This window comes from Diceros bicornis, chromosome 2 (genome assembly GCF_020826845.1).
Source record: "Diceros bicornis minor isolate mBicDic1 chromosome 2, mDicBic1.mat.cur, whole genome shotgun sequence".
In the NCBI taxonomy this organism is placed as follows: domain Eukaryota; kingdom Metazoa; phylum Chordata; class Mammalia; order Perissodactyla; family Rhinocerotidae; genus Diceros; species Diceros bicornis.
This window is the reverse complement of record NC_080741.1, coordinates 74,028,322-74,054,147: the sequence shown is the minus strand read 5'-3', so window position 1 is coordinate 74,054,147 and position 25,826 is coordinate 74,028,322. Positions and strand designations below refer to the sequence as shown.

General features: G+C 34.7%; 1 long non-coding RNA gene across 1 annotated transcript in view; it reads right to left on the bottom strand.

The window, feature by feature from the left end:
- Positions 1–25,826, bottom strand: part of LOC131418761 (uncharacterized) — an 88,195-nt gene that overhangs the window by 57,967 nt on the left and 4,402 nt on the right. The window contains exons 2-3 of the long non-coding RNA XR_009223031.1: positions 10,538–10,591; positions 8,345–8,386 (exon numbers count right to left, since the gene is read on the bottom strand). This is a non-coding gene — a long non-coding RNA (uncharacterized LOC131418761). The remainder of the gene's footprint in view (positions 1–8,344; positions 8,387–10,537; positions 10,592–25,826) is intronic.

Sequence of the window (25,826 nt, the reverse complement as noted above, 5' to 3'; positions counted from 1 at the left end):
CCTGTGCCAGACCCCATTCTCAATGCTTCAGATACATTAACTCATTTAATCCTGGTAGCAACCGAGTGAGATATTATTATTATCATTCCCACTTTATAGTTAAGGAAATTAAGATATAGAATGTTAAGTCCCTCTATGGGACCCCGCATAAAAAAGAATGTTCTGGACATGTTTGTTACACATGAATACATTAATGAATGAATGCCAACTTGCTCAAGAGAATAAAATAATTGGGAAAATTTCCACTTCTAAAATTCACTGGATGCTGCCACTTACACTGCTACGCTATTTCCTGAAAAAAAAGAAATTTCAGCCCTACATCCAGCAAAATGCATTGCACAGAATAGATATTCAATATTTACGTGTTAAAATAATGCATACAATGTTTCCTAAGTCCAGTTTTTTGTTTTTGTTTGTTTTTTTTCCTGAGGAAGATTAGCCCTGAGCTAACATCCATTGCCAATCCTCCTCTTTTTGCTGAGGAAGATTGGCCTTGGGCTAACATCCATGCTCATCTTCCTCTATTTTATATGGGACGCCGCCACAGCATGGCTTGACAAGTAGTGCGTTGGTCCACGCCTGGGATCCGAACCTGTGAACCCCGGGCCGCGGAAGCAGAGCATGTGAACTTAACCTCTATGCCACCGGGTCAGCCCCCAAGTCCATTTTTTTTGACAACATATATAAAAATATTTTTTCAAATGTGCACAGACATAAAAGAGATTGAATAACATCATTGCATTGTTAAAGGAGCTCAGATTATGAGGAAAGAAAATCGTGGGAAATTAACTTGAGAGATATCTTGCTTCACCTTGCTTTATCTGAAATAGAGCTGAGTTGCTGAAATTCAAAATTCCTTAGGGTTGTAAGACCAACAATCAACAAATAATAAATAAAAGATACTGCCATGAAAATCGATGTGGTATCCAGAGAAATAAACAGCCAAGAAATGAGCATCTTTTTCTGTGCTCTGTGAATTTTCCTTGGCATGAGTTGATCTTTTGTTAATGGTCTTTGATGTGACTGCTCATGGCGCAGCGGCCCCTGTTCTAGTATTGATGAAAGCTTCAAGAAACTTGAGAAAGCTTACAGATTTGACGAGGACAGGAAACAAATGACTAGAGAATGAAAATGATATGACATTGTCAAATATCAGCCCAAAACCTGAGTCTTCTAATACGGTTGGTGTCTCAGTTAGCTTTCCTTATGTATTTCTGCATTTTTTTTCCTTCTTTTTCCATTTTTAAAGGAGCAAACTGGTTTATAAATGAATTGATTTTATGTAAAGAATAGAATGCCCCGAGTTTGAAGTGAAATTTCAATTAAGATGAGTTTATTTTACCATATTATAGATGGTTTCTTGAAAATTCTTTACAGCCTTATAGCTAAGGTTTTAAAGCACACTATCTTCCATTGCACTATAATCAAACATCTAACTGACAAACCACTTCTGCGCTTATGTGTAAGGGAAGCTATGGGTGTTTTCATTTCACCTTTGGGGAACTCTTGAGTACATTGTCAGGTGCCAGTTGAATCTTACAGTTGCAGAACTAGAATATGAATGTTGATGGGGATGATCTATAAGTCTTCAGGTGAATAGGACAAACCCCCTCATCCCTTTTTGTACCTTTGAGAAATTTCTTTCCTACTGATAGTGTTGATAGCACTTGTAGCTCCCTCAACTGGCTCCTGTAATCTGGCCCCAGGGACTGATAAGAGGCTTATCTGGGCCATCATCCCATTATCCCACTGCTCTGGTGACTGATTTGGGAATTAGCATACATCCAAAACCAAAAGCAATCGTAGTCCTCTTGTCATTTTTCTGCTCAAGCTAGGAGGAAGGGAAGAAGAATATTCCTATAACCATTTATTTGTCCTTAGAGTTAGTAATCTGTTATTAAAAAAAAATTCAGATTTCCCATTTGTTCAGGCAATTTATCTTAGTCATGTTTTTCTAGGTATTTATCAATTTTATCCAAGTTTCAAATTTATTAGCATAAGGGATTCAAAATATTTTATTATTTTGTAATGTCTGCAATATCTATCCCCTTTTTCAATCCTAATGTCATTTAATTGAACCTTACTCCTCTCTTTTTTCTCTTGATCAATTTTGCCACAGAGGTTTGTTAATTTTTGTAGTCTTTGTAAAGAACCAAATTTTGGTTTTGTTGAGAATACTGTATCATTGCTTTATATATCATTAATTTCTGCTCTTATCTTTATTATTTCCTATTTCTGCTTTCCTTGGGTTTATCCAGTAGTTTATTTCATAATGTTTGAAATGGATGCTTAATACATTTATATTTAGGCTTTCTTACTCTCTACAGCACTTAAAGCTAGATTTTTCTCTAAGCACAGCTTTAGCTGCATGACATCAGTTTTTATATGCCATTATCATTCAGCGAAATTTTTTCTAATCTCTATTATGATTTCTTATTTGACTCATTAATTATTTAGAAGCATGCTTCTTAATTTCCAAATATATGTAGTTTTCCAAGTTTTCTTTTTATTACTGATCATATGATGGTTAGAGAATGTAGTTTATACTTGATCAGATTTTTTTGAAATTTGTTGATATTTGCTTTATGCTGCTATATGATGCTAGGGGGTGTGTGTGTGTCTGTGTGTTAATGATTTAAGTGTGCTTTAAAGCAATATTCATACTGTATTAGTTGAATTCAGTGTCTTATATGCATATATCCATAAAACAAGTGTTTTAATTGAGTTGTTCAAATCTTCTATAACAAGTTTTATTTTATTTTTCTTTTCTCCTGTTTTATTTATTCTTCCCTTTCGGCTTGTGCTATCAATTCTTAATAGAAATGTGAAAAGTCTCCCACTATGATGGTGGATTTATCTAGTTCATTTTGTAACTTTTTGTTTTAAAATAATTACAGATTCCCAGGTTGTTGCAAAAATAGTACAGAGAGATCCTACCTATACTTCACCCAGTTCCCCCCAATGGTTATATTCTACGTAACTATAGTACACAATCAAAATCAACAAATTGGCTTTGGTGCAATATGTGCACACAGACTGTGTCATTTAATAACGTGTAGATTCTTGTAACACTGATACCATGGCAATCAAAAAACAAAACTGTTTTATCACAACTAAGATCTCTCTTTTGCCAGCCCTGTTACAGTCACATCTATCCTAACTCCTGGCAACCACTAAGCCATTTTCTGTCTGTATAATTTTGCCATTTTGAGAACGTTATATAATTTGAACGTTAAAGTATGCAACTTCTTGAGATTGGCTTTTTTTTTTCTGAGGAGATCAGCCCTGTGCTAACATCTGCCAATCCTCCTCTTTTTTAGCTGAGGAAGACTGGCCCTGGGCTAACATCCGTGCCCATTTTCCTCCATTTTATATGGGAGGCCACCACAACATGTCTTGCCAAGCAGTGCGTTGGTGTGCGCCAGGAACTGAACCAGCGAACCTCGGGCCGCCGCAGCAGAGCGCAGTTAACCGCTTGCGCCACCGGGCCGGCACCTTGAGATTGGCTTTTTAATCTCAGCATGATACCATTGAGATCCATCCAAGTCGAGTGTATTAACTATTGCTTTTTATTATTGAGTAGCATTCTATAGTATGGTTGTACTACATTTTGTTTAACCATACACCTACTCAGGAGCATGCTTCCAGTTTTTGGCTACTACAAATAGAGCTGTTATAAATATTTGTGTACAGATTTTTGTGTGGACATACATTTCAGTTTTTCTGGATAAATGCACAGAAGTGTGATTACTAGGTCATATGGTAGGTGCATGTTTAGTTTTTTAAGAAACTGTCAAACTATTTTCCAGAGTGGCTGCACCATTTTATATTCCACCAACAAAGGATGAGAGATCCAGTTTCTCAGCATCCTCATCAGCATTTAGTATTGTCAATAATTTTTATTTTAAGTTGTTCTAATAGAATAGACCATGATATCTCATTGTGGTCTTCATGTACATTTCCCTAATGTATAGTGATGTTGAACATCTTTTTGTAGCTTATTTGCCATCTGTATATCCTCTATAGTGAAATGTCCCTTGATGTCCAATTGCTCATATTCTAATTGGATTGTTTGATTTTTAATGTTGGGTTTTGAGAATTCTTTGTATATTATAGATAAGAGTCCTTTGTCAGATATGTGAGTTACAAATATTTTCTCTCAGCCTGTAGCTTATCTTTTCATCCTCTTAATAAGGTCTTTGACAGAACAAAATTTTTTAAATTTTGATGAAATCCAGTTTATTGATTTTTTTCTTTTATGGAATATGCTTTTGTTGTTATGTCTAAGAACTCTTCACCAAACTCTCGATTCCAAATATTTTCTCCACTGTTTTCCTCTAAAAGTGTTGTAGTTTTAAGTTTTACATTTAGATCTACAATCTATTTTGAATTAATTTTTGTATAAGGTGTGAGGTCTAGGTCAAGGTTGATTTTTTTATCAGTAGATATTCAATTTCTCCAGTACCAATTGTTGAAAAGATTACACTGCCTCTATTGAATTGCTTTTGTATCTTTGTGAAAAATCAGTTGGGTGTACTTGTGTGGGTCTATTTCTGGGTTTTCTTTCAATAATTCTGTTAATTTTTTCTTTAATATATTTGGAAGTTACATTTATAGGTACATATACATTTGGAATTGTTATATTTTCCTCTGTATTGAGCCTTTTTTCAAATTGTTACCCTTTAATTTCTGATAATGCTTTTTCCTCTTAATATCTGTTTTGTTTTATATTAATATAGATATGTCAACTTTCTAAAATTTATATTTGATCAATAAGTCTTTTCCATTCTCTTACTTTCAAACTTTCTGTTTCAGATTTTAGATCTCCCTCTTACAAACAGCATATGGCTAGAATTTTTATTAATTCACTTTGACAATCTGTCTTTTAACTAAAACTTTTAATCCGTTTAAAATTACTGATATTTTGGTACTTTTTTCTATCATCTTATTTTGTATTTTCTATTGTCTTCTTTTTATGTTTTCTATTCTTTCTTTCCTTCTTTTATCTTATATCTTCTTTTCTCATTCAATATTCCATCTACTTGTTTGGAAGTTAGCTTTTATTTTTATTCTGTTATAGTTACTCTTGAATCTTAACATCTACACTTAATTATTAAACATAAAGCTAATCAATACCTTTACCCTTCCCCCAAACACGAAGCCCCTAGAACACTTTAACTACAATTACTCTCCCTCTCAATTTATACACTACAGTCGTCTATTTGTTCTCATTTTTTTACTTATAAGATTTTATTGTGTAATGTTAATGTTTGTTTAGATTTGTCTGCATACTTACAACACTTATTATTCTTGATTCTTTCTTCTGTTTTACACCTTTCATTTGGAATCATTTTCTTTCTACCTATAGTGCATATTTTTTAATTCCCTCAAATATAAGTCGGCAGTGGCAAACTCTCTGTTTTTATTCATTTCAAAAGATCTTGATTTCACCTATATTTTAAAAGATATTCTTTGATTTGAAGTCCTATCCAGAGCAATTAGGCAAGAAAAAGAAAGAAAAGTCATCTAAATCAGAAAAAAAAAAAAAACTGTCACTATTTGCAGATGACATGATGTTATATATAGAAAACCTTAAGATTCCACCAAAAAACTATTAGAACTAATAAACAAATTCAGTAAAGTTGTAGCTACAAAATCAATATACAAAATTCTGTAGTGTTTCTATACACTTATAATGAACTATCAGAAAGAAATATTAAGGAAACGATCCCATTTACAATTGCAACAAAAAGAATAAAATATCTAGGAACAAATTTAACTAAGGAGGTAAAAGACTTATACACTGAAAACTATAAGATATTGATAAAAGAAATTGAAGAAGACACAAATAAATGGAAAGATAGTCCATGATCATAGATTGGAAGAATTAATATTATTAAAATGTCCATACTACCCAAAGCAATCTATAGGTCCAGTGAAATCTCTATCAAAATTTCAATGGCATTTTTCACATAAATAGAACAAAGAATCCTAAAATTTGTATGGAATCACAAAAGACCTGGAATAGCCAAAGAAATCTTGAGAAAGAAGAACAAAGCTAAAGACATTATGCTCTCTAATTTCAAACTATCTTACAAAGCTATAGTAATCAAAACGGTATAGTATTGGCATAAAAAGAGACACAGATCAATGGAACAGAATAGACAACCCAGAAATAAACCCACACATATATGGTCAATTAATTTACAACAAAGAAGCCAAGAATATACAATTGAGAAAGGACAGTGGCTCCAATAAATGTTGTTGGGAAAAGTGGACAGCCACCTGCAAAAGAAGGAAACTTGACAACTATCTTACACCATACAGAAAAATTAACACAAAATGGATCAAAGATTTGAACGCAAGACCTGAACCTATAAAACAGCTAGAAGAAAACATAAGCAGTAATCTCTTTGACATCAGTCTTAGTGATAATTTTTTGGATCTGACACCAAAGCAAAGGCAACAAAAGCAAAAATAAGTAAGTGGGACTACATCAAACTAAAAAGTTTCTGCCCACCAAAAGAAACCATTAACAAAATAAAAAGGCAACCTACTTAATAGGAGAAAATATTTGCAAACTATATATCTGATAAAAGGTTAGTGTCCAAAATATATAAAGAACTCATTAGCAAAAAATAAACAATCTATTCAATTAAAAATTGGGCAGAAGATCTGAATAGACATTTTTCCAAGGAAGACATAAAGATGGCCAACAGGTACATGAAAAGGTGCTCAAAATCACTAATCATCAGGGAAAAGCAAATGAAAACCACAATGAGATATCACCTGACATCTGTTAGAATGGCCATTATCAAAAAGACAAGAAATAACAAGTGTTGGCAAGGAGGTGGAGAAAAGGGAATCCTTGTGCACTGCTGATGGGAATGTAAATTGGTGTGGCCACTATGAAAAACAGCATGGAGTTTCTTTTTTTTTTTAAAGATTTTATTTATTTATTTTTTCCCCCAAAGCCCCAGCAGATAGTTGTATGTCATAGCTGCACATCCCTCCAGTCGCTGTATGTGGGACGCGGCCCCAGCATGGCCGGAGAAGCGGTGCGTCGGTGCACGCCCGGGATCCGAACCCCGGGCCGCCAGCAGCGGAGTGCGTGCACCCAACCGCCAAGCCACCGGGCCGGCCCAGCATGGAGTTTCTTTAAAAAATTAAAAATAGTATTCTTATTCAAGATGATGATGTATGAGAATCCTGAAATCACTTCCTTCCACAAACACACCAAATTTACAGCTATATATGGAAAAACTTTCTCTGAAAAAAACTAAAACTAGGCTGAGCAACTCCTACACATTGGATGAATGAGAGAAGACCCATATTGAAGTGATAGGAAAGGCTGGGACACAATCTCCTCATAAAACCCACTCCCCAGTGCAGCGACCCACAGTCAGGAAGGAACTCAAATCCCAAAGCTTCTACCTGAGGAGCAAAGGGTTTGAACCCCTCTTGGGGCAAGCCAACTTTTAAGATCTGTACCTAAGAGACAAGCCCTCAAAACATCTAGCTTTGAAACCCAATGGGGCTGGTATCCATGAAATCCACAAGGTTATAGTGATCTGGGAAACAGATTTTAAAGGGCTTATGTACTTGGAGTCATCCAGCCCAGGGCCCAGCCCAGAAGTGGCTAACAAGGGGTATCTGGACTTCGTACATGTGGGAAAGCCTCATTTGTGTGTCTTAGAGTTTTGGCCTAAGGGGCAGTCTTCACGTTTGGTACACATCTAGAGGCCTACGGAGGTGCTCTCAGGGAATGTAGGCTGGCGTGTGCCATTTTTGCTGTCTCCCTCCCCTCTGCCTTGCTACAGCTCAACAGTATCTTCCAAACAGGAGCATATGCATTTGTCTGGAGCCCCAATTTTTGAAACTGTTGCCTAGTGGACACCTCTATAACACCTGGCACTGGTGCCAGTGAGGATTACACTTGAAATCCCATAGGAACTGTACATATTTGCATACTTTTAAAGCTGCTGCCTGAGGGTCTGGCTTCCAAACAGCCTGAATCTAGGTGCTAACTGACACTTCTCCTTTGGGACACTGACAGGCCTTGGCACACCCTCAACTACTGGGTGCCATTAAAAATAAAATATGCTGCTTGGAAAATCACAACGATGTGAGAGACAACCAAGAACTAGGGCAGGGTTGAACAATAATGTCCATCTCCTACACAAGGCCACTCTTTCAAGACTGGGAGAGGTGGCCGTTCTATCTCATGCATAGAAACCAACACAGAGAGTCAAGCAAAATGAAGAAACAGAAAAATGTGTTCTGAACAAAAAAACAAATAAAATCTCAGAAAAACATGTTAATGAAATGGAGGTAAGTAATTTACCTGATAAAGAGTTCAAATATTCATAAAGGTGCTCACCAAACTCTGGAAAAGAAAGGAGGAACCAGTGAGAACTTAAACAAAGAGATAGAAAATATAAAAATGTACCAAATAGAAGTCACAGAGCTGAAGAATACAATAACTGAACTGAAAAATACACTAGAGGAACTTGACAAGAGACTAGATGAAGCAGAAGAAAGGATCAGTGAACTCAGAGACAGGGCAGTAGAACTCACTCAATCAAGGCAGCAAAATGAAAAAAAGAATGAAAAAATGTAAGGATATCTTAAGTGACTTATGGGACATCACATGGTCTAATGTTCACATTATAGAGGTCTCAGATGGAAAAGAGAGAGAGAAAGGGGCAAAAAACTTATTTGAAGAAATAATGTCTGACAACTTCCCTAACCAGGGGAAGTAAACAGACACCCAGATCCAGGCCCAGAAAGTTTCAAATAAGATGAACCCAAAAAGACCCACACTAAGATACATTATAAGTAAAATATCAAAAACTAAAGACAAAGAGAGAATCTTAATAGCAGCAAGAGAAAAATAACTTGTTACGTACAAGGGAAGCCCCATAAGATTATAAGCAGATTTTTCAGAAACTTTGCTGGCCTGAAGGTATTGGCACAATATACTCAAAGTGCTGGAAGAGAAAAAATTTCAACCAAGAATATTCTACCTGGCAACATTATCATTCAGAATTGAATGAGAGAGAAAGAATTTTTCAGACAAGCAAAAGCTAAAGGAGTTCCTCACCACTAAACTGGCCTTATCAGAAATGTTAAAGAAAATTCTTTAACATTAAAAAAAAAAGTCACTAATTAGTAATAAGAAAACATATGAAAGTATAAATCTCACTGGTAAAGGTAAATATATGGTAAAGGTAGTGGATTAATCACTTGTAAAGCTAGTATGAAGGTTTAAAGACAAAAGCAGTAAGAACAACTGTAACTATAATAATTAGTTAAGTGATGCACAAGATAAAAAGATGTAAAATGCACATCAAAAACATAAAACATGGGTGGGGGAAGAGTAAAAATGTAGAGCATTAGAATCCATTCAAACTTATATTTATAACAGTCTATTTTAAGCCGATAACAATATAAGTTGTCATATGTAAGCCTCAAGGTAACCCCAAAGCAAAAACTAGAGCAGATATACAAAAGAGAAAGAGAATCTAGTATACCACCAAAGAAAGTCACCAAACCAAAAAGGAAGAGAGTGAGAGAAGAAGAAAGGAACAGAGAAAATCTACAAAACAGCCAGAAAACAATTAATAAAACATCAAGAAGTACATGCCTATCAATAATTACTTTAAATGTAACTGGACTAAATTTTCCAATTGAAAGACACAGAGAAGCTGAATGGATACAAAACAAGACCCATCGACATGCTGCCTACAAGAGATTCACTTCATATACAAGGATATACACAGACTAAAAGTGAAAGGATGCAAAAAGACATTCCGTGCAAATGGAAACCAAAAGAAAGCTGAGGTAGCTATACTTATATCAGACAAAATAGATTTTAAAACAAAGACTGTAATAAGAGACTAAAGAAGGTCATTACATAATGAAAAAGAGTTCAATCCAACAAGATGATATAACACTTATAAATATTTATGGACCCAACATAGGAGAACCTAAATATACAAAGCAAATATTAACAGACCTAAATGGAGAAATAAACCTTAATACAATAATAATGGATGACTTTAATATCCCACTTATGTCAATGGATAGATCATCCAGACAAAAATCAATAGGAAAACACCAGTCTTAAATGACACAGTAGACTAGATGGACTTAACAGATATATACAGAACAGTCCATGCAAAAGCAACAGAACACACATTCTTTTCAAGTGTACATAGAACATTCGCCGGGATAGATTATATGTTAGGTCACAAAACAAGTGTTAGTAAATTTCAGAAGATTTAAATCATATCAAGCATCTTTTCCAAACACAATGATATGAAGCTGGAAATCAACTACAAAAATAAAACTGGAAAATTCACAAATATGTGGAGATTAAACAACATGCTACTGACCAACTAATGGGTCAAAGAAGAAATCAAAAGAAATCAAAAAATACCTTGAGACAAATGAAAATGGAAATATAATATATCAAAATTTATGAGGTACAGCAAAAGCAATTCTAATAAGGAAGTTCATAGGGATGAATGCTTACCTCAGGAAACAAGAAAGATCTCAAATAAACAACCAAACATTGCACCTCAGGGAACTAGAAAAACAACAACAAATGAAGTCCAAAGTTAGTAAAAGAAATGAAAAACAAATCAATACAGAAATAAATGAAATAAAGACTAAAAGACAATATAAAAGATCAATAAAACAAAGAGCTGGTTCTTTGAAAAGATAAACAAAATTGGCAAACCTTTAGCTAGACTCACCAAGATAAAAAGAGAGAGGACTCAAATAAATAAAGTCAGAAATGAAAGAGGACACATTACAACTGATACCACACAAATACAAAGGATCATAAGAGACTATTATAAACAATTTATGCCAATAAATTTGACAACCTAGAAGAAATGGAAAAATTCCTAGAAACATACAATTTACCAGGACTGAATTATGATGAAATAGGAAATCTGAACAGACTGATTACTAGGAACAAGATTGAATCAGTAATTAAAAGCTTCCCAACAAACAAAAGTCCAGGATCAGATGGCATTACTGGTGAATTCTACCAAACATTCAAAGAAGAATAAATACCGATCCTTATCAAACTCTCCCAAAAAACAGAAGAGAAAGGAACACTTCCAGACTCATTTTATGAGGTTGGCATTACCTTGACACCAAAACCAGACGAGGGCAACACAAGAAAAGAAAATTACAGACCAATATCCCTGATGAACACAGATGTAAAAAATCTTCAACAAAATATTAGCAAACCAAATTCAACAATACATTAAAAGGGGATCATATACTATGATCAAGTGGGATTTTTTTGCAAAGATACAAGGATGGTTCAATATCTGCAAATCAATCAATGTGATACACCACTTTAGCCAAATGAGATAAAAATCATATGATCGTCTCAATAAATGCAGAAAAAGCATTTGACAAAATTCAACATGCATTTATGATAAAAAGTAAACAAAGCAGGTATAGAGGGAACATACCTCAACATAATAAAGGCCATATATGACAAGCCCATAGCAAATATCATAGTCAACGGTGAAAAGTTAAACACTTTTCCTCTAAGATCAAGAACAAGACAGGGATGTCCACTCTCACCACTTTTATTCAACATAGTATTGGAAGTCCTAGCCAGAGCAATTAGGCAAGAAAAAGAAATAAAAGACATCCAAACTCGAAAGGAAAAAGTAAAACTGTCACTACTTGCAAATGACATGACGTTATATACAGAAAATCCTAAAGATTCTACTAAAAATCTGTTAGAACTAATAAACAAATTCAGTACAGTTGCAGGTACAAAATCAATATACAAAAATTTGTTACATTTGTATACACTAATAATGAAATATCAGAAAGAAAAATTAAGAAAACAATCCCATTTATAACTGTATCAAAAAAATAAAATACCTGGGAATAAATTTAACCAAAGAGATGAAAGAATTGTACACTGAAAACTATGACATTAATGACATAAATTGAAGAAGATACAAATAATTGGAAGATATTCCATGCTTATGGATTGGAAGAATTAATATCATAAAATATTCATACTACCCAAAGTAATTTACATGTCTAATGAAATCTCTATCAAAATTCCAATGGCATTTTTCATAGGAATAGAACAAAGAATTCTAAAATTTGTATGGAAGCTCAAAAGACCTTCAATGGTCAAAGCAACCTTGAGAAAGAAGAGCAAAGATGAAGACATTATGCTCCCTGATTTCAAACTATATTACAAAGCTATAGGAATCAAACAGTATGGGATTGGCATAAAAACAGACACATCGATCAACGCAACAGAATAGAGAGCCCAGAAAAACCTCCACACATATATGGTCAATTAATTTATGACAAAGCAACCAAGAATATGCAATGGGGAAATGACAGTCACTTCAATAAATGATGTAGAGAACACTGACAGCCACATGTAAATGAATGAAACTAGACGCTTATTTTACACCATACACAAAAATTAACTCAAAATGGATTAATGACTTGAATGTAAGAATTGAAATCATAAAACTCGTAGAAGAAAACATAGTTGGTAAGTTCTTTGACGTCAGTCTTAGTGATGTTCTTTTGGATCAGACACTAAAAGCAAAGGCAACAAAAGCAAAAATAAACAAGTAGAACTACATCAAACTAAAGAACTTCTGCACAGTGAAGGAAACCATCCACAAAACGAAAAAGCCACCTATTCAATGAGAGAAAATATTTGCAAATCATATCTGATAATGGCCTAATATCCAAAATATATAAAAAACTCGTACAACTCAATAGCAAAAATCCCAACAATCCAATTAAAAATGGGCAGAGGATTTGAATAGACATTTTTCCAAAGAAAGCCTATGGATGGCCAACATGTGAAAAGATGCTCAACATCACTAATCATCATGGAAATGCCAATCAAAACCAGAATGATATATTACCTCACACTAGTTAGAACGGCTATTATCAAAAAAACACGAAGTGGAAAGTGTTGGCAAGGATGTGGATAAAAAGGAACTTTCCTGCACCATTGGTGGGAATCTAAATTTGTGCAGCCACTATGGAAAACAATATGGAAGCTCTTCAAAACATTAAAAATATAACTACCATAATATTCAGCAAATTTACTTCTGGGTATTTAGTTGAAGAAAATGAAAACACTAATTCAAAAATGTATATGCACCCCATGTTCATTGAAGCATTTTTCCAAATCCAAGACATAGATACAATCTAAATGTCCACTGATGGATGAATAGATAAAGAAAATGTGGTATAAATAAATAAATAAATACACACACACACACACACACACACACACACAATGGAATATTATTCAGCGATAAAAAGAAAGAAATCTTGCCATTTGCGACAACGTGGATGGACCTTAAGGGAATTATGCTAAGCAAAATATATCAGACAGAGAAAGACAAATACCATATGATCTCATATGTGCAATCTAAACAAACAAACAAATAAAAAAACCGAGCTCATGCATACAGCGAACAAATTTTTGGTTACCAGAGGCACTAGTGGATTGTGGGTGAAATCGGTGAAGGGGTTTAAAAAGTACCAATTGCTAGCTATAAATTAAATAAGTCATGGGGATATAATGTATAGCAGCACGGGGACTGTAGTTAATAATACTGTATTGTATATTTGAAAGTTGCTAAAAAAGTAGAACTTAAAAGTTTTCATCACAAGAAAAAAATTTTAACTATGTATGGAGATGGGTGTTAACTAGACTTGGTGTGGTTATCATTTCACAATATTTACAAATATTGAGTCATTATGTTGTACACCTGCAACTAATATAATGTTATATGTCAATTATATCTAAATTTTAAAAAATGATTTTTTTGATGAGTATACAATTTTAAGTTGAGTTAATTACTCTCTAAGCACATTGAAGACATATTTTACTCCTTCTGGCTTCTGTTGCTTTTGAGATATCAGTTGCCAGTTCAATTGCCATTCGTTTGAAAGTAACATGTCTTTCCTCTCTAACTGATTTTAGGCTCTTCTCCTTGTCTTTGTGTCCTGCATATTCAATATAATATGTACAGATGTGGGTTCTATTTTTATTATTATTTCTTTTCTTTTTGTTGTCACTGTGGAATCAAAAATTGTCTTTCATCTATTATGAAAAGTTCTTTGCTGTCATCTTTTCAAATATTGTCTTTTCATCATTCTCTCCTCTCCTTTTGGAACTCTGTTTAAATGTAATTTATATACTTTAATTTCATTATTTTGGGCCTATTTTTAATTATTATATTTTCTATTGCTACATGTTCTGTTTGGTTCTCTTTTTTCTCCAAAATTGCTTAGTCTTTTTGAGGTCTCTTGTTCCAACTCATATTTTCAATTTCTTATTTCATTCAGCATATTCGTCATTTTCTTTTATAATCTATATTTTATCATTCTAATATAGATTTTCTTTATTGGTCTATTTCTGCTGACTTTTGCTCTGGGACCATATTTCCTGTGTGTTTCATGATTTTTAAAAATTTATTTGAATTTTTGAGGCCTTATTTGAAAGTGAATTCTCCCAGAAAGAATTTTCAATTGTTTCAGCCAGGTATCTGAGTGGCACCAATATCCTAGGAAAACTTTAAACAAAGTTTTGGCTTGAGGTTTCTAGGATCAAGTAGGAGGTACAAATTGGTCTTCAAAGTCACAATGGGTCTAACTTGGGGATATAAAATTTCAGAGTGGATTTCTTCTTCTCCTATACTTTGTGCTACATTTTAAGATGGGCAGTTTTCTTGGCAGCTCCCTGCAGAGGTAGGTTTACTTCTCATTTACCCTTAAATGAGGGTTCCAGTTTAATGCAGGAGGTTAGTATTAGACTCCTTTTTTCTCTGGCTACTTGGTAGGGGCTTGTTCTGTCCTATGAAACCTGAGAAGCTGTGACAACTGAAGCTCAGGTTTACCAAGTTCAGCAAATACTCTCAAGATTAAAGCCAGCTTCAGTCTGTTTTTATTTAGTTTTTGGTCTTTTGAGTATGCCTTACTTTGTTTCAGCATATGGATACCTTTAAAAAGTTTTATTTAAAATATTTTATTCACATACTATACAAAAGCTGAAAACAACTTGAATATCTATCAGCAGAAAAATGGATAAATACATTGAATTGTATTCATACAAATTAATACACTACAGCAATAAAAAAAAACCTACACACATCAACAAATTACACACAATATAGATGAATCTCACATTTTGAGTGAAAAAAAAAGACTGGACACAAAAGAGTACATATTGCATAATTCCACTTATATGACATACAAGAACTGGCAGAAGCAACCAGTGTTAATAGAAGCCACATTGCTGGTTACTCTGACTTGCTGGTGGTGGTGGCAGGGGCGAGGCGGGGGCGTCGTTGGTTATTGACTAGGGAGAGGCATGCTGGAAATTTCTGGGGCTCTGGAAATGTTCCAGATCTTGTTCTGGGTGGTGGTTACACAGGTATAAAGCCTCATCTAGCTGTACGCTCAGGATTAGTACACTGTACATGCTTTAACGTATGTATGCTATACCTCAATAAAGTAAAAGAAAAATTATCCTCCAGTTTTAGTTGGTTTGGCCAAGGTACTTCATCTACCTTACAACTGCAAATAAAAATCCAAGTGTTTTACAAATATAAGGGATTTATATTCATTACCCACATTGCCAGCGTCAAGTAGAAGATTAGGCAGTTATTTAGAGAAGGCAATGAAAAAATAAAACTGCCACTTCTTCCTTTTTGGCAATAGGGTTTTAATTTTTTTATCATAACTTAAACTCCACATTTCTTTTTGCTTTTATAGTCAGTATGTGAATGAGTGGAAACATCTCGTAGAGAAAGTGTATTAAAACAAAGTATTAAAAACAAACGCAAATATAATTTCTAAAGGTAGAGTAAAACCATCATTTTTGTAACAAAAGTCTTGAAAATGAATGTACTTTTAATTCTGTAATATATGCTACCATGAAGACCACAGGCAGTTAGATCTGAAAGAATGTGATTAATTTTTCTAATGTCTCATTTCTAGATTCCTATATCATTTCTACCACTGCACACTCAGGGCATTTTTTCGTGTAAGTGCAGTTCATCTATAAACTATGTTTGTGTATAGCAGTTTATTACTAGAGAAGAGAAGATGTATTTTATTAGCAAAAGGAAAGGAGTAGTTAAATGAATGTATTTACGTATTTAATAGCCATTGTTTACGCATTTGCTAAGAGGACCATTAATTGCTTTTGCAAATGAGGAGCCTAAAGTAGATGACAAATTGTAGATGATGCAAGAAGCTTATCCTCCGCATAGTGAAGCTTGCAAATAACATTTTATTGTTGGAATGACTGCTATGTCTTTATACATCTTTGTCTTCCTCACCAGGTTTACCAAAGTGCCTAACATGTAATAGACTCTCAGTAATGTTTTCCAAATAAACAAACAATAATAATAACCTACTCCTCCCTTTAAATCATATCTGTTTTTTTCTTTTAAATCATGTCCCCATCCTTCAATAGCTCTCGAATAAATTTCACAGTGATGTGATGGGAAAAGAATAATATTATAACCATTGTTTTGATGAATCAAATATAAGCATATACTGCTACCATTTTTTTCTAAAGCAAAAAATGCCGCAGGGTATATGAGAGACTACTTATATCAATCGAAATCAATCATTAACCACTTGATTCCTAAGCATCAAAAATTGAAATCAACAAATATTTACTAAGTACACTGATTACAAGGAATTCAGTTGGATGCAGGGATTCTAAAACCCATAAGACATTACCTCAATCTACTTGGGAGCTAGACCCCTTGATATTAAGTGGTTTCAAACACACTTTCGATGTGATGCTCTAAGGGGACCCTAGGGAAAAATAGATCTAGCTCTTTTGACTTAACAATTGAATGACTATGATAGTCCCCAAGGAATTCTGCAAAGGTGTTGGGGGGAGGTAATTAGTAGTTAACTTTCTTGGTAATTTGTTTGCTTTTACTTGATTATTTCCTCATATTACTTCAAGCAAGCAGAGCTATCCTTTGTGTTTGCTACATAATTTCTTCATATTCCTTTGATTCTACAAAAGCCAAAGATGGATGTGATACCTGCCAGGTGAAAATTAGAAGCACTGGTTCTGCTGTGGAAGAGGGACCCACTCTGCTCACTGAGACCACGTTGAATGACCTTTCATAAGGCATAATTTCTATACATCTTGGTTTTCATCATCTAATAATTGGGAGTGGCAACATTATTGTCCTCGCAGGATGGTTGTTCTAACTGAACAAAATTATAATCTATGTCAAGTGCCTTGTACTTTGCCTGGAACATAAAAACTACTCAAAAAACATTAGCTATCATCATTATCGTCTTCTTCTTCTTCATCTTTTGTATTATTTAGTAGCTAAGAGTATAGAGTTTAGAGTCAGACCTGAGATTGTGTCCTCATCTGTCACTTGAGAGGTACACAACCTTGAAAAATGACTTCATATTTCTCATTCTCAATTTTTCCATCTTCCGATTGGGAATAAAAAATAATGCATTCAGTCACTATAGTAATTGAGATGCATGTCAATCAAGACTTCAGTGCAGTGCCTAGCGCACAGTAAATGCCCAGCCAATGTAAGTGATGATGATAATACCGTCTCTCCACAAGACAATAAATATCTCCAGAGCAGATTATTCATCTCTATGACCTGGTTCATGTCTGAATTCACAGGCCCATGCATTGAAGAAGAGATATAGAGGGGAGATGCAATGTGAAATAGCCTCTTGTGTCATAGGAGCACTTTCAGATCAAGGAAAGGAGGGGAGAAGATGAAAGGGAGAGTTTGATTTGAGTAAAAGGACCTTATAGAGGATTATTCATTACAACCTTTTCTAGTCCAAAGAAGCCTTGCAGGATCCTACACAGAGGAGTTTTATCAAATCAGCTAGGCTTAGAAAACATTAGTGCTGGAAGAGTTTAATTATAATAACTCGTTGGAAAACACACCTATGGATCAAGACATCTTTAAGGCGAATTTAGGGTCAAGACTAACTTTGCTTGAATTACCTGAATATTTGCCCTAGTATCTAAATTAAAATCCCCACATTCTTAATGACAGCCCTGTGAACTGGCTGAGCATAAGCGTACTTAGAGTTGCCAAAATGGTGGCACCGAGGACTCTGCCAAAGGGTAGCAGAAAAACATCAGGGAACAATGACTTACATCTGTGGACTGCTTTTGTCTTCCTGCCAGTCCCCAGATTTTCATTATCCTAGTAAAAGGCAATTTACATAACTTATTAGTTGTCCTTTTTGCTTACATTCTTAGCCCGGAAATATTTCCCAACAACAAATGCCTCTAGGTCTTTGTCTTGATGGCAAAATGCTTTCTTTTATGGCCTTTATCACCCTCTCGTCAGTCTTTTATTCCTCCAAATCCTCTTTAATCTTACTCTCACTCCACTTACTTTGTTTGATAGCAGATGGCCTTGTGGACAGCTTCAAGTGGTCATCATATCAGATAACTCCTGCCTTCCACCAAAACACGTAAGAATAAACTCTAAAGGATACTGAGAAATGAGGAGAAATTTGCTGTTGAAGGGCTGAGCTCTTTTATCCTTGTCAATATCTTACCCTGATTTAGAGGGTTTTTTCCCTCCTTCTTGCTGTCACTTACGTTTTCTCATGTCACAAAGGCAAATCTGGAAAAAGACACACTAACTAGGGCTTCTCACTATCCTGTGTAGCTGATGTTATTGAAGAAATTAAGTCACTTGGAAAATAAGTGGAGAGGGACAGCAGTCATTCTGTAACTCGTGAACGCATTGTGCATCCTAGGCATTTTGTTGTGGGGGAAAAAATAGGTTACACAAATTAAAGAAGTAAAACGCGTTTTTTTTTTTTTCTTTTTACTACTTGACTGCTGAATGCTTTACAGCTTTGTAATTTGGAAAGAGTGGTTCAACTCCTTTTGTGCCTTACTTTATCATGCTATATAATTACATCTGCTAAACCCCAACATCTAATTCTGCTTTTCATGCATGCATACCGTACATCATCATGAGTGATTTATTTTAGATGTTGCTCGTTGCTTAGCACTTTCATTTTGTATTTTTTTCATCAGTACTAATCCCAGTAATCAGTTTTACAAGGCATCTTCTCATTGTGACTTGCCTTACTTCCATAAAGAAAAGATCATTGCAAATGGTACATTATAAAATCTGCATGCAGAGGTTTCAAAACAACTGTTTATTTCCTTCCTTCTTTCTTTTTCTCTTTCCTCTCTTTCATCTATGAAGTGTTAGTATGTTTTATACATATTTAATTTGAATTAGTGGCCAATGTTTTGAAATTGGGACATTTCAGCTGGGGCTGAGTAGAAATTGCTCTTTAGCTGGGGGTGGAAGTGGGGTGGATGGGGCATGCACGCTCCATTTTGCATAGTTTATGTCTTTTCCTACAGGTTTCCTGACACCTTGCTTAATTAACTCACATTCCCTGCCAGAACTGTGAGGGCATTTGAGGTCATGATCCCTACTACATGGAGAAGTGTGAGTTGCCATTCTTTGCTTTTTCTTTAAGCAGAAGAACCTTCATACCTGCTAGCTATCCTCAAAGGGTTAAACCCATCTGACAGGCTTCGTGCTTTCCCTAACACCCTGTGATTCAACCTTGTGTTGAAACCATTGCACTCTTGCTCTGTGACTGGGAGGGTGAATTACCTGGCACTTTTGAAAGACAATATATTATTATAGAGTCACGACTCTAATGGTGTTTTGTCTCTTTGGCACAGACATCCTACTCCCAGGAACTTAAAGCCTGATTTTAAAAACAAAAATATATAGGTAGATAGATAGTCATTGAAATGTCTGTAACATCCAGGAAAGTTTTAAAATGTTCATCAGGAAGACTGTGTTCAAACATGAAAAACATGTTAAGTGAAAAAGGGCAAATGCAAAATGGCATACAGACTATTATGACAAGTAAGCCTCTAGGGATATATGAAAATATAGAGTGTCCATGTTAAACTTTAGGAAGTGTTATCTTTTTAAAACAAATTGCTCTTAATTTTGTTGATTAGTTTATTTAGCAAAACAATCTCAGGTGAATATATTTCATCAAAGGGGAAACATGCCTCCCAGAGTAATTTCCACTCTGGAAGTTTAGTGTAAGTACGATTCATGTTTTTGCAGAGAAATTCAGATCTTGGCAATTTTCATTAACTCAGAATTGGAGCCTTCTTTCCTAATGCCTGCTTTCCTTCTTCCCCCCAAGACACAAAGTCCTGTGTGTAAATGAAATCACTCAACAATTATCAAGCCTACAAATTCTTCTCCCTAAACATGTTTCACCTTGCCACCCCTGTGAACATGGAGATGCAATTGCCTTGCATTAAGATAAACATGGCAGGAGATCTAAATGCAACAAATGCCCTCAGGAGAATTGGAAACTTCAGTGATGGGAAGAAGCTGAAACCCTCTGAATCTTATCCACCAAATCCAAACAAGCAGATTAGTGAGTACGGGCTCTCTCAGCCAGTGAGTCTTGGCATCCTTGAGAATACTGTGTGGACTGGCATTTTTGAATTATGAATGTACTTCCTTAAGACTCTAATAAAAGGAAAAGAAGAGAAAACTTCATATGATCATTTCAATAGATGCAGAAAAAGCATTTGACAAAATTCAACACCTGTTCATGATAAAAACTTGTACAAATTAGGTGTAGAAAGAATATATCTCAACATGATAAAGGCCATAGATGACAAGCCCACAGCTAACATCATACTCAATGGGGAAAGGATGAAAGCTTTTCCTCTAAGATCAGGAACAAGACAAGGGTGCTCACTCTCGCTGCTCCTGTTCAACATAGTATTGGAAGTCCTAGCCACAGCAATCAGGCAAGAAAAAGAAAAAAAAGAAAGAAAGAAAGAGAAAGTATCAGAATTGGAAAGGAAGAAGTAAAATTGTCTCTATTTACAGATGACATGATTTTATACATAGAAAATCCTAAAGGCTCCACCAAAAAACTGTTAGATCTAATCAATGAATTCAGTAAAGTTGCAGGATACAAAATTAACATACACAAATCACTAGCATTTCTATACATGAACAATGAATTATCTGAAAAAGAAATAAAACAATACCATTTACAACAGCATCAAAAAGAATGAAATACTTAGTGATAAATTTAATCAAGTAAGTGAAATTTCTCTACAGTGAAAACTACAAAACATTGATGAAATAAATAGAAGACACAAAGAAATGATAATGTATCTGTGTTCATGAATTTGAAGAATATTGTTAAAATGTCCCTACTACCCAAAGACATCTATAGATTCAATGCTATCCCTATAGAGGTTCAATGGCGGTTTTTACAGAAGTAGGAAAAATAATTCTAAAATTTGTGTGGAACTACAAAAGACTCCAATTAGCCAAAGCAATCCAGAGAAAAAAAGAACCAAGTGGGAGGCATCACATTTCCTGATTTCAAGATATGCTATAAAGCTATAGTAATCAAAATAGTGTGGTACTGGCATAAAAATAGACACATAGACCTATGGAACAAAATTGAGAGCCCAGAAATAAATCCATGCAGACACAGTCAGCTAGTACTTGACAAGCGAGCCAAGAATACTCAATGGAGAAAAGACACTCTCTTCAACAAATGGTGCTGGGAAAATTGGATATTCACATGTAAAAGAATAAAACTAGATCTCTATCTTATACCACTCACAGAAGTTAACTCAAAATGGACTAAAGAACTAAATGTAAGACTGGAAACCGCACAACTCCTAAAATAAAAACCTAGGGAAAAAAGCTCCTTGACATGGGTCTTGGCAATGATGTTTTGGATAGACACCTAAAGCATAAGCAACAAAATAAATAAAAAATAAACAAGCAGGACTACATCAAACTAAAAAGCTTCTGCACTGCAAAAGAAATGATCAACCAAATGAAGAGACAGCCTACAGAATGGGAAAAAATATTTGCAAGCCATATATCTGGTAAGAGGTTCATATCCAAAATATGCAACGAACTCATACAACTCAATAGCAAAACAACAAATAATCCAATAAAAAAAATGATCAAAGGCCTTGAATAGTCATTTTTCCAAAGAAGATATACGAATGGCCAATGAATGCTACATGAAAAGGTGCTCAAAATCACTATTATTAGGGAAATGCAAATAAAAACCACAACGAGATATCATCTCACCCCTGTTAGAATGGCCATCATCAAAAAGACAAAGAAATCAAACAAAGACAAACAAAGACATCAAAAAGAGATAACAAACGCTGGCAAGGATGTGGAGAAAACGGAACCCTTGTACACTGTTGGTGGGATTGTAAATTGGTACAGCAACTATGGAAGACAGTACGAAGGTTCCTCAAAAAATTAATAATAGAACTATCGTATGATCCAGCGATTCCACTTCTGGAAAAATATCCAAAGGAAAAGAAAATGCTGTGTTGAAGAGATCTCTGCACCCCCATGTTCATAGTAGCATTATTTACAATAACCAAGACATGGAAACAACCTAAATGTCCATCAACAGATGAATGGAAAAGGAAGATGTAGTATATTTATATACAATAGAATATTATTCAGCCATAAAAAGAAGGATATCTTGCCATTTGAGACAACACGGATGAACCTTGCGGAACTCATAGAAAAAGAGATCAGATTTGTGGTTACCAGAGGTGGGGGTTGGGTATAGGGGAATTGGAGGAAGGTGGTCAAAATGTACAGACTTCCAGTTATAAGAAAATAAGTACTAGAATGTAATGTACAACATGACGACTATAGTCGATATTACTGTATGGATATGTAAATGAAAGTTGTTAGGTGAGCAGATCTTAAGAGTTATCATCATAAGGAAAAAATTTATTTTTTCTTTTTCATTTTTTTTATCTATATGAGATGATGGATATTAACTAAACTTACTGTGGTAATCATTTCACAATATATGTAAGTCAAATCATTGTGCTGTTTACCTTGAACTTATACAGTGCTGTATGTCAATTATATCTCAATAAAACTGGAAAAAAAAAAAAAGAAATCCAGTCCCACATAGTAGTAGTTCTTAACACAGTTGATATTCTTGGCTTTTAAGACAATAATAAAAATTTACCTTTAGCATTTTGTAGGGATTTTTTTTAAGATGCTTAAACATATGTTCATTTTAGCAAGTTTCCATGAGTCCTTAGAGAAATGCTTACCATACAACTACCATAGGTTTCCTCATTGTTTTTGAATTCTGGTTTTCACACCTGGAAACAATATCTTTAAAATTTTTATTGTTTAAAATTATGTTTCTATGTGATGTACTTTTTTGGTAATAAACTATGAACTTTGAAAAAAAGAGAAAAAATTGAGGAAAGTCAGATCTCAGAAGAAAACAAGTGGAATCTTGGTTTATAAATAAAAGCAGTAGGCAACTATGTTTTTTCTCTGTAGAGCTGTGTTTAAATCAGGAATTGAAATTATTATCACAAGGACAGTGCTTGGCCTATATAGAGAAGTATTTAGAATTGAGGTCACTTAAATGGAACAAATACAATATAATTCTTGAGTGTGTACTATACCCTGGATGTCAAGATAATTTGTCTATAAAAACATGCTACCATGAGAAGTTTTTTTTTCTGGTAAAAACCTGTCTTTAAAAACAAAAACAAATAAAAACACTACCCAAAACCCACTCTCCCTGATTCTTGTAAAATAGTTCCCATTTTCTTTGGGGAAACTATCCTTCTCCATTATTAACCTATTTTAGGTGGTTAGTACGTGGAATAGCTTGGCCCATCAGAAAGTTCCAGCCTCCTTACCACTATAAAATGGCCCAAATCTACTAGAACAAAGGAAATGCCAGGAATTGGTTAGAATTTTGAGGAAAGAAGGTTCTTTCCACTGGGATTATGGAATTTATTAGAAATGCCACTATATAAGGAAAGGGTACTTGAGATGGAAGTTTACATAAAAGAAAGGGGAGCCCAGAGATGGGAAGAGAGCCCTCAGTTTCAGCCACGCCTGAAACAAACCAACCCGGCATATTTTAGTCCCCCTTTTGGCTTAATTGAGTTTGAATTGAGTTTTTTATTTTGCCAAAAATGGTATGATTTATATAGCATTTCATATAACTGTCAAACTAAAGGGAAGCTCAGAAACAAACCTCGTGAAGCTATTTTTCTGCTCAGAAAATTTTAATCTAAGTGTACGTATAAAAAGGAAGGAGGCCAGTCCAGCAGTGTAGCGGTTAAATTCACACATTCAGCTTCAGTGACCCAGGGTTTACAGGTTCGGATCCCGGGTGTGGACCCACACACCGCTTATCAAGCCATGCTGTGGAAGGTGTCCCACATATAAAGTAGAGGAAGACGGGCACAGATGTTAGCCCAGGGCCAATCTTCCTCAGTAAAAAGAGGAGATGGGGAGATTGGCAACAGATGTTAGCCCAGGGCCAATCTTCCTCAGTAAAAAGAGGAGATGGGGAGATTGGCAACAGATGTTAGCTCAGGGCTAATCTTCCTCACCAAAAAAAAAAAAAAAGAAGGAACATTATTTTCAAATAGAAAACAACTGATAATACATGCATCTTCTTTTCTGGTATGGTTTTACTTACCAAGTATGGAGTAAATTGAAGACCAGTTAAATAATTTTCAAGGCACTTAGATATATCTCCAAATCCCTTAGTCTCAAAAAGGTGTCATATAAGTATTTCTTTTAAAATCAGCCAACATTTGTAGGCGGTCATGAGCTCATCAAGTCTCATGGCTCTAATGTCATCTAGAGGCTGACTCCCAAATTTACTTCTCTAGTCTTGACTGCTCTCCGTCTCAGGCTCAACTGCCCACTTGACATTGCCATTTGACTATCCAACATGCATTTAAAACAGATATAAAAGAGAACTGTTGACTTTACATCTGCTTATTACTGGGAAGGGTTTTAATTCCCCAAGACCAAATCATACTGGTGGGAGCAGGATGATTACTCACACAAGTATTGGGTAGCAAGTGGGAAGCAGCCTTGTTTTTAAAACTCACATCTCCACGTATAATGCTTATCTGGATAGTGAAAATTGACAGCAGTCAGGGTCAAAACGAAAAAGGCAACCAAAACCAAGAATGGTTTACAAATTATCTTTGCTAGTCTCCTGAAATTTAATAAATTTCTGGAAAAAGAAGAAAGAAAAGCTTTATAATTTATTTTTATGTAGGTATCTAGGAGTAAGAAGAGATGGGCTAAGGCTGCTGAGATAAAACCAAGTAGAGTATTGAGAGAGTTATTTGGATGATTAATTCCAAAAGAAAGTTATTATGGAAAAGGAACATTAATTTTCAAGAGAATTATACTAGCTATGCAAATTTATTAAATTCTCTGTATACTTTAGTCATTTCTCTACTACTTTGCCAGAAAGAGCCTGGTTTGAGAATTTTCCAAAAAAGTCTGATACAGTATAGGCTTAATAACTGATGACTTTTATCGTTATTATCATTACTATTGTTGATATGTTGATCAGGTGAGAAAAAAAGCTGTATCTCATTTATATATATTCTATATAGATAGCATATATTATATATATACACATATATAATTTCCAGGTAAGATATGTATATAATACACACACATATATATGTTCATATATATATACCATATTATATACATGTATATATGTATTATATATACATTATAATTCCAGGTAAGATTCACATGGTTATAATTCACAGGTTAATGCAGATGGTGGTAAAAACTGGCATAGTTGGTGGAGAGGGCAGAGATTTTAAGCAGAGATGAAAAGATCTGGACCAACGACCATAGAATGTTTGCTGCTTGGGTCTATATGTACCA